This window comes from Meleagris gallopavo, chromosome 10 (genome assembly GCF_000146605.3).
Source record: "Meleagris gallopavo isolate NT-WF06-2002-E0010 breed Aviagen turkey brand Nicholas breeding stock chromosome 10, Turkey_5.1, whole genome shotgun sequence".
Lineage (NCBI taxonomy): Eukaryota > Metazoa > Chordata > Aves > Galliformes > Phasianidae > Meleagris > Meleagris gallopavo.
Window position 1 is genome coordinate 6,878,713 of NC_015020.2, and position 16,591 is coordinate 6,895,303.

Below are 16,591 nucleotides of genomic sequence, written 5' to 3' on the forward strand. Positions count from 1 at the left end.
TTTAAGTTCTTATGAGACAGCTGTACTTTGCTATGTCAGCTGGGGCAATAGCTGCAGGCTGCTTTAGGTGGGGCAAACACACAGGTTTTTTTTTTCTCCTTCCATGAACAGAAACTTCTTGTGAGTAAGCTTTAATTGTGATCTTCTAATCCCACCAGAACAGGATCCTGGCGTCCCTGGTTCTGGGATAAATGCTATGTTTGATCCTACTGACAGAAGGGTAAGATCGCTGAAGTTCTACTTTATTCCTTTTTCTTTTGTTAAAATGCACCCAAAAAGAAAGTATCTATGACGTTTTGGAATGTAAATTTTGTTTCATGTTTCACTTTTCTCTCAGGCTTTCTGTTTTACTTTCTTCTTCAGCACATTTTATCCTGCTTTTATTGCATGACTCTGTGTTTGCATATGGAGCAACGTTAAGGGAAATAGCTGCATTTACTTTTCAGGCTGGATTGTTTTTAAAACTTGAAAAATCATAGCTGTCTGAGCGTGCTGTCTTTTCAATGGAACATTTTTGAAATAATAAAAGAAATGTGATGGGAATCAAGTTGTAATAAAAAGTTCTTGTTCTGCCTTCTTGTTTTGATTGAAACCAGTGAGCTGAAGTTGCTGACTTAGAAGGCTGAAAAATTTGTACCCCAAGATTTTGTAAATGGAACATCCCATCCATAAAACTGAATTAACACAATACATAGTAAACCCTTTTATACTATTATTCAATAAAAAAAAAGTAAAGAATTATACAATTATAACATAAATACTGATAGCTTCCTAAGTTGTTAGTCTAAAATTTAAATAATTTAAGAATGCTGCATATAAGAAATAGCACCTGTAGCAGAAATGCTGTCGTGGCTTGGGCTAGTGATTGAGCACCTGGTGGGAAAGCAGGGCCAATCCAGGGGAGCTCAGGTGCATGCAATGCCCCTAAGTGACTGGAAGGGGTGGAACCAGAATCCACCCTCCTCCCAGACCTTATTTAAGAGTTGGCAGTGGAAGTGGGTGTGTCTCGCTAAAAATCTGTACACACTTGAAGGCTTTCTTCTAAAGGTTCTTTCCTTTATTTCTGTCCCCACCTATGTTATATTTGAACAAGTCCTCACTTGCTGCAGCCTGTGACCTTGCTACTCTGCTGTCATTGCTGCACTTTCCATTGCGCTAGAGTGCCTTAATATTAAAGATTATTATAGATTATGGCCATTAATTTTGAATATTGATTTTACTATCTGGGTGGTGTAGGTATCTTTGAAAAACCTATCTTTAACCATGGCAGGAAGTAAAACAAAAATGTCCTATTTGAATTAAGTATGACAGAACTGGAAGAAACCTTTCTTCCTAGATTCTTGTCTCACGCATTACAGCAGGAACAGTTCAAAGCTGTGTAACAGAATAACAGAATTACAGAGATTGGAAGGGATTGCTGGAGACCACCCAGTCAAACCCCCCTGCGTAAGCAGATTCCCTAGAGTAGGTATCAGATATTCAGATGTTAACCAAGGACACTTTAGTCAAATGTTTGGGAACATGGAGCTTGTAGCTGCATGCGTGGTTCCTTTGCTCCGCATGATGCTGAGATCTTGAGGGCACTTGGTTTTTTCTTAGACAATGTACTTGGTCAAGGAGTTTGTACTCTTGGCAAACAGACTCTACAGAAGATTAATTTGAATTTGAATGTTGTATTTAATGTGAACTGTGTTATTTTCTTTTTCATGCAACTTTGAGAGTCTGCAGTTTAAGCACTTACTGTGTGAAATCAATGTGACACTTCTGCCCTTGGCAAGGTAAAAATTTTTTGTCATATATGTACCAGTGAGAATGTTCTTTTCACTAAGAAATGTCCTTATTTTCAGCATATGTCATATTTGTTTTATTATCTTTTAAAATATCAGATCTCAATCTTAGCAAATATGTTACTTTTTTTTTTCAGAAAAGTAGTGAAAATTGATTTTTTTTTTTCCTTTTGGAATTTTCTAGACAAAATGATGTCCCTCTTTGCTTATTTTACTCTTGTATATTGTTTATATTGTTTATTATTTTATCATTTTTTGTCTAATGAGTTAATCTAGCAAGAGAGAACACATTTGAGAGTACACTCAGAGGTTTTGCTGTGTGTGAGTTTAGATTCTGGTCGGGTCACAGTCTTACAATCAGAACTGCTAACAGTGTGGATGGGTTAAATAGACTTGACTACGTTGTACCTGCAGAGATTTGGCCCCATTATTGCTTCTATAGGAAAGAAAACTAATGTTGATTCAAAATGGTCCAAATATGAAATAATTTTCACTTATCTTTGTGAAAATTAACAGTTTATTATAATTCATAATATCTAGCTTACATGAAATAAACTAATTTTTGAATCTTACAATCCTGCACTAATATAATGGAATGTTTTCTAATCACTCTGAAGTGTCATATTTGAAGATAAATATCCTTTGTACAGGAAACAAATGTAAAAATGGTCTAATCATATGCTGACATGCTTAAAAGCAGCAGTGTATATATATAAAGCACTATGATCAGTTTGCTAGGAGGCCTGCAATGGATATTATTAGCAGAGACTTGGAACTGCAAGATATGCTCCCCATGAACACTGTATAGTAAAATAATAAAATGATGCATCCTAACAAAACAAACATAAATTCTAATCTTAAATTTCATTTGTGTGCTGTATATCTATTCCCTCTGTGCAATAAAAATCCTCAAAGGCTATCATATGCCCCCTTTTTTTTTTTTTTCTTCTGTTCACGATTCCTGGTATTTTAGCTCCTTTTGTGACCATCTTGAATGTCTTACATTTTATAGTGCACTTGCCTCCCACTTCTCTCCTACAAGGTGTTAATCTTTCCCTTTGCTTCTGTTTCACATAAGATGCTAACAAGCTAATTTTCACTTTCCTTGATTTATTAAAATGCTTTCTAAAGCCCCATGTCTTGATATAGCAATAGTATTCTGAAATTGCTAACATATTTTGTCAAAAATGCTTATGGGAAACAAAAATTATGATGAAAACCTTTAAGTGACTGTGCTTATGGAAATAATGTGAACAACTCTTTTATACTGTGAGTGAATGTATGAACAACTGCTGAAGACTTCTGGGTATCCATGATCATATCATAACCATAGTCAGCATGATAGGAGCAGAGAGGGCACAGGCAGTACCTATAGTGAAATGTTAGCTGGAATATTAAAAATTGTCATGTTGAGTTTGTGGCAAAACCCTTCCTGAGTGTCATGGAGGTGAGTTCCTGGGAAATCCTGGCTACGAAGGAGGTAGATATGTGTTCCAGAGAGTCAACTAGTTCAGCTTGTGAATGAGTCCCAACTGGGTGGGGCTCTGAGCAACCTGATCTAGAGGAAGGTGTTCCTGCTTCTATAGTAGGGAAGTTGGAACTAGGTGATCTTAAAGGCCCGTTCCAACCCAAACTATTTTATGATTCTATAAGATGATCTGGCCTTGATTGCTACAGTCCTCACAAGCCCAAGTGACAATTTTTGGTTAGTCTTGTGACTGAAGTTATGTCTAGTCATACTGTTAAAACTCTGATGACTACTATTAAGTTTAAGCAGTTCTACATTAAAAATTTTTCAGAACATGAATTTTAGGACATCCTTTATGTGAAATTCTTTCATTCTGAGGACTGTTACAAAATCTTTCCTGTTTATTAATGTATGTAAAAACTTGTTTTAACTGTGATGGTGGATGTGCTTACTTGAGTTTTCTTGTATTAGGCCTGCATCCTTCTCACAGAACTACTCCTTCTATAGGTTAGTTAATCTGAAGTAAAATCAGATCAGATTTGTTAATGATTTTGACTTCTACTATATAACAAACTGATTTTTATTATTATTATTATTATTATTATTTTTCCACTGTGTTACAAGTGCTAAAAAGGAGGGAAAGAAGACCTTCCTGCCAAGTAACTTTGTTGCTTGGCCGTTGAAGAGTGTGCTCATTTGATTTGAACTTTTTTCTTTGACACTAGTGACCATGGAGAAAGTAGAATATCAATTGCCCATCATTTCCATGCCATTTGGTTGTGTAATTTCATACTGATCAACTGAGTCTGAATTCAGCTTTCGCGCATCGGTTCAGTTGCAGTAAAAATCCCTCTTGGTTCCTGCCTCAGAGGGTGATGGTTTTCTGTGTCCCTCACCTCCCAGTTCCTTGCCTGTCTCAGCTACCTTTGAACATCTCGCATGGCAGTATTTATGCTTGTGTGAGCAACAGAACCAAGTCTTTGCTTTTAACCAGCTTGGTGGATGAGGAACTGCTTTGTGACAGTCTGGTTTTCTGATGGAGGAACTACAAAGAGAATTACTGAGGAGCAGTTCTGATTGTCAGCCCAGATGCAGGAAATGGCTCGTTTGAGGACTGGTTCATGTGGTGTGTATTTGTGTTTCGCTGCTGGAATATGACTGTTTTGATTCTGTGTGAAAGAGATGATGTTGTTGAGAGCATAATCTTGTCTAACAAAACATTATTTGATAGCCTGTTCTTTGCTCTGTTTATTGTGCTATTCTTTTAAAAATCAAATTTGTAACTTGCTGAAACTTGTTCTATACTTTAGTTACCACTGCCCTCTCTGCAGTAACTGTTACTTCTGGAAGGAGATGTTCAAGGGCCGAACTGCTTGCACTCATGTAAGCCCCTTCTGCCATCCCAGGGGCACTGGCTCCCAAACCTCCAGCACACTCGGAGCACTGATGACCACGCTGACTGAAATGTGCTCACCCTTTCTTGAAGATGTTTTAGCATCCTAGCATCCTTCTATATACATAATCTGATTTTAGTTGGTGATGTCTCTGTTTGCCTCTCTTCTTTTTCCTGTTTCTCTAGGGCCAGTTGCCTGCTTAGAAAATGTAAATATTTCAGAAATAGGGCTTCAGTAGTGTTTATGCTGTTGTTTACCAAAAGATATACACTGTGTTTTTCTAGCACTTTATCTAAATGCATAGGTAATTTTTCCTATGAAGTTGAATACATCCTCTGAGGGGTTAACTAATGTCTCTGAGAAACTCTGAGGTGAAGATTGAGAAGTCTTCAATATCTTCCGGATTTTCTGACTCTATTTCTTATTTGTTTAGTCAGACGGGAATTGGCTTTGTCCTACTGCTCCTAAAGAATAGAAGATTTTGGGCTCCTGGGAGGCGAAAGCAGTTTTAATTGACATTTTAGTGAAATATTAAAGGCAAAGCAGATTTAGAGGGACACGCTGCAAAGTCTGTCACATTGATCAGAGAAGCGCTGGAGTCAGTAAAGGGACAGCTAAGTGTGTAGGTGGAGAGTTGGTCCATTTGTGCAAAGGTATGAGTAACCAAGGTTATGAATTAGTTGCAGATGGGACCTGGCAAGCAAGAGAAGTGGAACAAAATTATATTGACATCCCTGTGCTGTCTAAAGACCACTACAAGACCATTAGTATTGCTGTGTAGCCAGCAGGGAGGCCCTGTCAGGCTGAGATTTTACTTAGGCAACTGGTATTGATTTTTTGGTTTGCCGCCAGGATGTAGGAAGGAAAAGATTTTTTCCTGTGTACATATTCATGGCTGCAAAGTGATAAGCTTCTAGCTGGAACACAGGGTTGAGAGTGGCTGGGTGCTCTTGTAACCCTGACTTGTCTAGGGGAACAAAGTAACTCCTCTGAACTACACCGCTCCTGGGGTCATCCCCAGTGCTGAGGAGCTGCTGGCAGCACAAGGACGAAGCTTGCAGCAATATGGGGAGAAGCGCTAAGGATCTAAGCTGCCTTTTGTCTCTGGCCAAACTCGGAGCTGGGTCCTGCCAAGTAAAGCTGTTATTAGTGCTCCTGTTCTGTGGCTGCTTGCCTAGTGAAAACTGATTAGGGGCTACAAATGGGATGTGAAGCAGCTATCATGTTTGGTAGCAGCTCTTGTTCTTGGGTCTCACTGGAACTGGCAACTTAGCAGGGGAGTAATGTGGTACTCAGTGACTGCTTGTCCTCTTCCTCCGCCTACAGCAGATGTGTGCCTGTACTAGTTTCTTTTATGTATTTATGATAGCACAACTTAACACATTTATAATAGGTTTATTTCACTGCATCCTTAGAGGAGGTTTGGCAGGGAGAAATTTTTGGCATGAGAAATACTTGTGTGAAAAAATGATCTGTGGTCTGCTTGTAATAGATATAGAGAGACTGGCCTGGTATTAAATCAAGTAGGATCCTTCCCTTGGACTTAAGCTGGCTCGCAGTGTATTGTTATTAATATACTCCTCCAGTAGAGAAAAATAAATCTGATAGAAATACGTTTTTCTTCATTCCACTGCATGTATAATAAAAACTTAGCTGATGGTGCTTCTACCTTAAAATTTAAATGCCCACACACAGTAAGTTGAGAGTGATGAATTTGTGTAGACCATGTGCTAAAATAACAGCGCTATAATCTATTACATTTGTAATAGGTTAGCAAAATATCCTATGCTATTCTCTGTTCATGTTGTCCTTACCTGTTTTCATGCTGTGAAGCCTACAGAAATGTCATTCTGCTATTCATTTGACAGGAGATTATTACTATGGAGGATAGATCTGAACACTGCTTGTTTCCAAGGGGATAAAATGATAACATTCCTTTGGGAATTTGCCCCTTTAATAATGGATAATTTTTTACAAATTGGTTTTGATCACTGAAACACCAGATTAATTCTCAGCATTGATTGCAATCAGTTCTCTTAATGCTCCAAATGTTGTGTTGTCTTGTGATGCAGGTAGTTGTTTATGCCAGGAAAATTTGTTTTGCTTATTTTTACTTATATTCTCTCCTCCTTATGTTTTGGCCATGTATCTGATTGGAAAAGCAATTATAATCAAGAAAACAAAATGCCAACCCAAGATAGTAAGATTTTAAAAATTATACAAGTTTTTAATTTTTCTATGTTAATAGTGATTGATTAGAAGTTTACGAAGAACCCCCGTGCATTTAATAGTAAAATAGTGATTAAAGAGTAAAAAAAGCCACCATTGAATTATAAGTGCTGTGTTTCCTCACTCATTCTGAAGCACAACAGAAGCTGAGATCTTTGCTTACTCTTATTCCTCCTCTCTCCGTCTGACACCTACTCAGGTTCTCTCTGATTTGACCCTGAACTGGAAAATAATCTGTTCCTGTATCAGATGGAGTCACCAAGTATTCCTGCTTGCGTGTGGAAGGTGTTAGCCTCTTAGAGCAGAATGACAAGAGCAATTTCAAATTAGAATTTATTCACTCAGTTCTGGGGAACACCAGAGTATGCAGTATTGTATTTAGCTTTACTGTTCAATGCTTTGTGACTTTTTTTTTTTTTTTAAATCATGATAGCCCAATGTTTATCTGAGCTCTGCCTAGTTAGGCTATAAAGTAGTAAGAAAAAGGACAATAGTTTTTATTCAGTATAGAAAGCCTAATACAATATAAATAGCAGTTCTCTAATGTTTTGTGTGCAACAACAGTTTTATAAGATGTAAGGATAAAGTCTAGCAAGACTAGCAAGAAATTGCTAGTAAAGGTTTGGATATCACTTGGGAAGTGTATTATTTGTGAGCATGGCTGTTTTTAACCATACTTTCGGAAAACACATAGCACAATTGGGCCATTTATTTCTTCTTTTAGTAAAGTTTCAGTATAAATAAAAATCTTGCAAATTGTTTGAATGAAGAATTCATTTTTAAGTTAGAAAACATTTACTACACTGAAGACCTTTCCTTTTGTCCTTTAACACACAAATGCATACCGTTTAGCTGCCCTTCTATGGTCTTGCATTTGAATTTCAAGTTGATGGCCAAAAATTCCACTCAGTATAGTCTCTTGCTATTATATGGGCACATTTGCTAAATTTAGAATTATGTTTGATTGTTCCAGGAAATACTACTGAAAAATCCCTACTTCACAAGATCAACTGACAAGTAAGTATCTGCTTGCAAGCCTGGAAGATGGGTGGTATTTTGGTCTCTGCTGGTTGATAGCAAATGATTACACATAAGATGTAGGATATCCATTTAATTGTAAGGTCTTTTTGTCTTGCAGCCAAGGGAAATGTTACCAGTTCAGAAAGCCATAGATGTATGGCAATCAGTCTTAACTCTCTTTCTCTGCTGATAATGAAAACTTCTTTCTCAACCTGTCTGGCTTGTGCAAGCTGCCTCTTTCACACATTCTGAGCTTGACATCGTTCTATAAGTCACTTTATGATAACAGAAGATGTTGTTAGGCTAGTGAACAAAAATGCGTAAATACAGAAATGTCAAGCTGTCTCCTGTTGTGGCTATTTATTATCCCTTACGAATGCGTACATCTCAGAAAACTCCACAAAGATTTGGATCATTACACGTGTTAGGAGGGAGAGAAGCCGTCATAGAGTCTACGTTAACTAAACCTCTCACACAGTAGTATGCAGAACATGAATAAAGACCTGCAGTCATTTGCCACATGAGGCAGGAAAATCTTTTTTAAGAAGGCTTATAGATTTTTAAGACTTAGTACATCAGCTAATACAGGGTGATATAAACACAGACAAGTGCATCCACTAGAGGGTATTGGCACACTATATATGGTAGCATATTATAGATAATATCTAATAAGTTTCATTTATTATGCCTTTATGAGAGGCCTCTAAAAGTCCTTTCTCTTGTAAGGCTCATATTCCTCAGAACCTAATTGTAATTTTATTTATTTATTTATTTATTTTTGCTATCAGATGCGTTTCTAATACCAGCTCAATTGCCATTAGGAGAACAAGTGAGTAGTAAGCTGCTCAACATCAAATTATCAGATGGCTCATATCCAGAAGGTGATTTGGCTGTTGACGTAGTCAGATTTTAGAGAAACTCTGTCTTATGTAAATATAAGGATTCCGTGCACCCACCATTGACAGTGGCTTATCAAGAGGCAATAATAGGGCTCAAATTCTGCTGTCTGAGCATTTCCAAAAAATATCCATCATGGAGGCAAAAGGGAAGGAAGCATAGCAAACGACTCCTCTTTTAGATAACATCCTTGTAAGCCAATTGCTTTTGAGACTTCTAGAGCAAATCTGGGATGGAGCCTTTCAATTAATAGTATAAGGATGATTTATTCTGTAGAAGAACTTTCATTTGATTTGCAGAGAAATGCCACGTCGTGGTAAAATCTTAGGAGTGCCGCATTTGGATTTGAATTACTGAGAGAAAATGTGTTATGTGTAAGACTGAAAATATCAAGTGCTTCTTTGAATCAAAGTGCACTGCAGTCAATAGAAAAAATCAGGTGGCTTCATATTAAAAGCAAAAAACCAACAACAAACTCAACAAAAACCTAATGTAAAAACCGAGAAGGTGAAATATTGGCTGCAGTCATTTGAAATTATTTTCAATGAGTCAAGTTATTGTTTGATGTTTGTTGCTGTTGTTTTTTTTTTTTTTGTTTTGTTTTTTTAAAGCTAATTCTTCCTGAATACATCTATTCTTGAAAAATGCAATGTCTTTGAGGGAGAAGATGTTGCTTTATTTATTTTATGTAGTAAGTGGTAATGCAGCCCTGTACATTTTTTTATTGAGATGTGTGTGTACGTTATATATATTTATATTTATATGTAACAAATATCTGTAAATTCCATGTTCTGTGAAAGTCCTATTTAAGAGGAGATACAGTGTGGACACAAACACAAAAATTGCTGTTTCAACAACTTATAATTCAGAAAGATAAAGGAAGATAATAAATTAGTGGAAGTTAAGATAGAATCCATTTTTTAAAAACGTCTGGAGAGTTTTAGGAAAGTTTACTGCTGTATCTTTGAGGAGAGTATCTCTAAGTGTTGACAAATTATTGCTGTATGTAAATTATCCACTTCTGAAGCAGTGTGTAAAAATCAATTTCTTAACCAAGGCTTTTTTCTGGGCATTAGAAAGAACTGAGCAGTCCTGTAACTCCCATTTATAAACAGTTAAATCTGACTTTTTTTTCTACATAAGTAATCTCTGTGTTTGAGAGAAAAATGAGTGGATGTAGATCTTCACATTAGCTGGGTCAAAAAATTAGCGCTACTTGAATCAACAGTATGCAAACCAAAAATGGCATGGCAGGGTGGGGGGCGAAGTGTATGAGCTGGTTGCTGTGAAGTGCACAGCCTCACACAGTGTGCTAAGCTATCCAGGACCATTGGATTGGGTTGGGTGTCCCTGTCCCATTCTGGCTGATGCCAGTAACAAAGGGAGTCTTTGGACAGCCACTGAAGAAGTCAGCACCGCCATGTGTGCCCTGCCAGTGGCAAGCATAGTACTGGCTGTGAGCAAGTCACAAAGCAGTGCTGCTTAGCCATGGCAGTGGAAACAGATAAAATGAATCATCGAAGTACAAACAATAATAAATATTGACCTGTTTGGATTGCAAAAGGCATTGTCTCTTTTTCCTGTGAAAAACATCTGACTCAGGGAATTATGAGAACAATGAGAAAAAAATTGAAGTCAGAAAGCCCTTTATGTAGTACTTATTTTCCATTCAAAGTGGATATTGAAGGATCAAGTAACAGGAAAAGATGTTGAAGGATTGATCAGTAAGAAATCATTTTATTGTTGTAGTCATTAATGAAAATGGCCTTAAATATTCAAGCATCTACAGCAGTATTAAAGATTAATTAATCTATATACCACGTACTGATACTTGCTATTCTTTTTTGTAGAAGGTAAATTAAAAAAAAATTGATTATGTAAAGGCATGTACCTGTTCAGATAGCTGCTTTTTTTCTTTCTTTTTTTTCCTTTTTTTTTTTCTGTAGTATTGACTGAATTGTGTTAATAATTTAAAATTCAGAGGGGGATAAATACTATTTAGGTTTACTACTTATGCTCCTTCTAAAATAGGGTTTTACTGTCAGGTGCAGATTTTAGTGTCCTGCCTAGTCTAATTCAAAATCATCCACATTTAAAATTTAGTTCATGACATTCTCCCTGATTTATTGATCTAGCTAACAGTTCATCATTCCTAATACCTGATCGACTTTTTTTATTTTCCTGAGGAATTAATGGAAATAAATTCTGCAGACCAAGCCCTAAAGAAAATGCGATCATGGTCTTTACAGATATTTAGATTTCAACAGTCTAGTTTTAGATATGTGTACTTCAACATGTTGAAGAATCACATAGAATCACAAATGTCTTAATGAGATATTTTATTATCTGTTTTCTATCCAATAATATTAGAATAAATCAGTATTTTTTCTGAATAATTTCCTTTGTGCTATATACCTGTCTTTCTATTAAATGATTGAACTCTCTTCCTCACTGAGTACCACTGAATGTCACACTTCTGATTTCTGAATAAAATTTTTTTCTGTCATCATGTATAGAAGTCAGTTATCACTATGTATTCTTATTTCTATATTCACTCCTTAAATAGAATGTTTTCAAATTTAATTAACATTTCTTACAGTTGTTCCAGAACATTTCAGATGTTAGAACAAGGCCAGTAATCTTCAGGTTTATTACATTTATTATGTGATCCCTTCTGTGTGTAATTCTGAGCTGCACCAAGTCTAGTCTGATGGAATGCTGATATCTATTAGTATTTTGGGAAAACATTTTTTAGCTCTATTTTTATGCCTCTTTCCTGGCTCAGACTATCATCATGAGGTTAACTATGCCTTTTTACTTTCTTGTAAGACTTTTCTAGTAAGATTTTAAACTTTTTGTGTTACACTTAGAGAAGTCTTGATTTGTTTTATTTATTTAGCTACTAAAGATGCAGCAAGCTCACTGAGAAATTAGCTCTCATTCACACTGTTATGGTAGAATGAATAGCCAAATAACAGACAAAAAGCTGTATCCTCCAGCAGGTATTCTAAGAGAGTAGGATCCATAAACTTGCATTTCTTTGTGCAAAGCTTGTAACATCAGCAGTTTAGCATCTTCATTCTTTGTTATAATATTATACCATTTAAAACCTTCCTGAATACCACATTAATTGATAGAAAGACTATTGTAGACATTAAAGCATTTTCTAAATTTAATCTTAGTTATGTGACATGATTGTTACTTTTTTTTTGTCTTTTTTTTTTGTCTTTTTTTTTTTTTTTTGCTTTTTAAGTATTTCCCATGTTTTTTGTATGATGGGTTAAGAAAAAAAATGATTTTTTATATGTGATAACTTGAAATTAAAGAGAAATATTTTTCTGTAAAGCTTCATGTGAGTTATGGGAGTAAAGGCAATCCCATTAAAAATTCATGGCAATTTTTCTGCTTTAATTTTAAATACTTAGAACTGCTTTTACATCAAAATTGTGAAACTAAGATGCAACATGTCTTTCTTAAGCCCTTGTTGAGATTTTATAATCAAACAGCAAAATAAAAATTTATCCAGTGTTAGAAATTAATAGCTCTTCAATAATCATTTGCAGCACTTGCTTTGGTATAGCAACCGAAAGAACCATGGAAGTTCAGAAATACTCTTAATTCCACTCTAATTAGCATCAGAGAGAGCAATTTAGCCTGGAGGAAAGAAATATGGACACCACACTGCAAGTAATTTGTCCTACTTTATCACGTTGGCCCATAATGTCAGAGGTGGATGTTGGTATGGCAGTACCAATATTCCATTACATTTTGTTTCTTTGTGACAGACTGCAGCAGTGAGGCAGTCTGACAGAATGACGTCTGATGTAGAATTGCATATGAAGCGAAGTTGTCGTTCAGTTCTTCCATGCAGAGGAGAGACCAAACAGTGGCTGTGAGCACAGTGAGGCAGTGGGTGGTGGTTCAGCAGCGCTGACAGCAACAGTGGGTCATTTCTGCTGATGCAGGTAGTTATGAGTGCGGCATGCAGATTCTCGTTCATCATTGGCAAAAATGCATAGCAAGTGGTCCTGACTATGTTGAAAAATAGTGTTTTGTAGCTGAGAATTTGCTCTAATGGATAGCATTATTGTGCTCTTTGTATATATTGTGGCTTCCATGGAAATAAATAGGAGGCATTACTTTTGGAGGAACGTAGATACTTCTGATAACTAGGGATTCCAATCTGCTGGCAGACTGACTTGGCACGCCAGCTACAGTGTGATGGCAGTAGATCATCATCTACTGTGCTTCTTCCAGACTGAAGGTGCGAAGTAGGGCTGAGGTGAATGTGCTTTTTTTCTTTAAGCATCTATTCCATAGTTTAAATTAAAACACAAACTTTACATGTAAATATATACGACAGAAAAAGAAATACATTATATACATTGGTGATATTTCCTTTCTAAAAAAGCTTTGAAAATTTTGTCTGTGGAAAAGTCTACTGCCTTTAGGTGTTCCATGGTTTTAAAAACAATTTGAAAGCTTTTTATTTTGTTTTTCTGAACTCAAGTTTCAATGCCTATATTTTTAGTAGCTAAGGTTTCTTGCCTGTTTTCTGCTGTACAGCACAAGAAGCTTCCTTAGAAGGTCAAAGTAAGTGAAAAACTTTTTGCTCATGCTTCAAGAAGCTATTCAATAGGCATTTAAGTCGAAGTGAGCCAGATGTTCGTGAATACATATTTTATATGGTTTTTTTGGGATGTTCTGCAGCAAGAGCACCTGTCCTGCTGAATGAAAACCACATAGGAATGAAGTGGCACTTATGCTGGTTCAAGCATTTTAAAGCAGAAATACTCAACTATCACATAGCACCGCAGCATCTGTAGCACAGGAGATGTTTGAGATCATGCTGCGTATTGGGCTTACTTGGTCATGGTCATGTCAGCTGTTCCAGCTTGTCCTCCTGGTGCTGTGAGAGGATACACCAGAAACTTGGAAAATAAGATTTATGCTACAGAATTGCTTATAAAGCTAAGACATTGAGCACAGCCCCTGCTTAGGAGAAAGGATTTAGGAAACTCACTGCCAGAGTCTTTTCTGTGTGTTTTCTCTACAGAGACAAGGATGTGTCTGTGTTCCTCTGTCGGTACGCTTGACTTGTTATTAGAGGAATTACTCTAGCAACTCCATCATGTTGCATTTGCTGATATATAGGAATGGAAGATGAGCTTTTCCAGGTTAAGGAATTATATTTTATTAATGGGAGAATTCACTTATCTAGGGTACAAGGTTGTTCCAGTTGTTCTGGGCTGTTACACAGCCAGGCAAAACTTTCTTATTAACAACAATCAGGTGTACAGGTGGCACACTTCTGTGAGTGTCCCTAAGCAAAGACTTTACAGTAGATACAAAAAAGTAGTCCTTGGCTTCTAAGTATTGCTTTTATTGTTCTTTTAGTGTTTGGTTTCATTAAATCATTTCTGTTCTGTGTTGGATTTGCAACTGTCAACAGTTTATAATGTGACTGATGTCTGTATGAAATAGTTCCTTTTTTTTTCTTCCCAAAAGGATGTCCTATGTGAACTCAGATTAAGGGAGAGAATCTTAAGCTTACTGCAGTGAAAAAGTCAGTTCATTCTAGTTCAATACAAGTCTTTTGTCTTTTCCTTATTCTCCCTCTGTAGAGGTCATTAATTGTAGGAGGAAAAAGCATCTCTTTGAGTTATTATTGCCTCTTAAAAAGACTCTATTTTCACAATAAATAAATAAATAAAAATAACAGTTGTAGCACTCATATTCAAATTCAGATGCCCATATTCGGACAAGGTGACTTGGAATTAGTGCTGTTTTGTTAATAAAAGTAATCACTGAAAAGAAGATCCAGTCATCCATTCCAAGTTTTCAGTAATCTGGTATGTGATAATGACCCAAACTGTGAAATTTGTACACCAATTTAAATTTCAAAATTTGCTGGGTTATTGCTGAGCTCTGTTTAAATGTTTAAAGAAGTTTGGAAGAGGCCCTGTGCTTTGAAGCAACCTAACTAAACTTTGTCTAAAATGGTGTACTTCTCTCTCAAACACACTGCAAAAAAAAGACTGAGAGGTAGCGGAGCTGTTCTCTAGAAGAGAAGGCAGTTTTAGAAACCTTGTACTTTTCTTCTATGAGGTCCTTCTACATTGGCATATGTCCCATATTATGTGATGGATTAATGAGTGCAGCTATTTCCTTGCAGTGCATCCTGCTGGGAAGGCTTAGCCTTGTTACAGTGAAAACTGACAAGGAATAAATATGTGCTCTGGTCTAACTTTGGGTCAAACCAAAACCTCAGCAGTGAAATCCCTTTTTCCCTGTTTTTAGTTTCTTTTGCTCTTGCACTGCTAGGAAAGCTCTCCTTTGTTTCTTGAGCAGGTGGGGATCAGCTTATGTTCATAGCTCATGTGTTGCTTTGGTGACCTCATTAATCTGGCGGGATTCTGCTGCCAGAGCAGTAAACCAGTTGGTTGCAGTACTCTTTGTACTCTTAGGATACTCCCAGTAAAATGTGAGGAAAGGGAAAAAGTCTTTGCAGATATTCCTCAACTAGCAAGTGACCCCCAGTCTCCTAGATGATGGTTTATGAGTAATGGAAACAAGGAAAACTCTTCACCTTGTGCAAGGACTCCATTTGCATTCCTTCCCTGGTTCCTCAGCAGAGGACATATATTTGAGCTTTACAGACCTATAAACGATGACATGACTATTTTGTTAACTTGATGGTGTATAATCACCATTTTAAGTTTAAAACAAATTTCCAGTTATATTTCAGAGAACTATAGGTTGTTTTTATTTCCTTATGAAACTGTTCCCATTGTAAATATTTACTTTTAGCTGCAGTTTAGATTTTTTAAGGTGGATGGCTTCTGAAATAATACCGACGTTTACTTTCAGTTGTATTCTGACTGGCTGACAGGCTAGCTAGTGTTGGTTATTGGCAGGAAACAGCTAAAAGTATCAATGTTGTTTTCTCATGTTGAGGTTCTTGGCTTTGAAGTCCTCACTAAAGGCCAGAAGTGTTTCTGAGATATATTTTAATGTGGAGTCGAGGAAAACTCAGGTTAATTTCTCCACTAGAAGCACAGGCTGGGATTTGTTTATTCTGTGCTACAAAATATGAGCTAATCTTATACGTATTCCTCTGTAGTAGCAAAATACGAATAGGACTTGATATTGAAGTAACAGGTCTCCAGCAGAAACAGCCACATGAAAATATGTCCAAAGAAATAGGGCAAAGTCATGTTTGTGTCCAGGAAGGTGCAGATACCTGAGTCAGAGGGGAGGACCTGACCTGTGCTCACTGTTTGTTGTTATTGAGTACTGAAGCATTAAAAAAGTGATAGAAAGCTGACCTCAGGCATTGTATATGACAACACCATAGGGTACCATAAAGATGTTGAGTATTATAAAATCTTTTGAGATTTTTTGATAGGAAAGCTTCAAAACAACAATAACAAAATGACAAAAAAGAAGGTGTTACACACTTAACCATAAAGAAGATAAGTGTTTCACGTTGTGTTATTACTTTTTAACTGGTTCAAACTTTTTAAAATTAACCTTTACCAGTGATAAACTGAGCATGGCAGTACTGAGAACCTGAATAGAAACACTGGAGTCAATGAAATTCATTTTTCTTGTCTAGCATATGAAAGGTACAGAAATGGAAGATTATTAATAGAGTGGAAAAAAACCTCGATTTTTTTAATATATTGGAAGAAAAATTAAATCAAAAATAGAAGAGAAGCTTGTTATTATAAATAAAAAGGTTACAATTCTGGAACAGCAATTTCCTTATTTAATACTGTTGGTAGGAAAAAGAG

General features: G+C 36.4%; 1 long non-coding RNA gene across 1 annotated transcript; it reads left to right on the top strand.

Moving 5' to 3' along the window:
* Positions 1–123: 123 nt before the first annotated feature.
* Positions 124–7,900, top strand: LOC109369156. The gene is made up of 3 exons (XR_004160837.1): positions 124–220; positions 1,720–1,778; positions 7,852–7,900. It is a non-coding gene; the product is annotated as an uncharacterized LOC109369156 (long non-coding RNA).
* Positions 7,901–16,591: the final 8,691 nt, after the last annotated feature.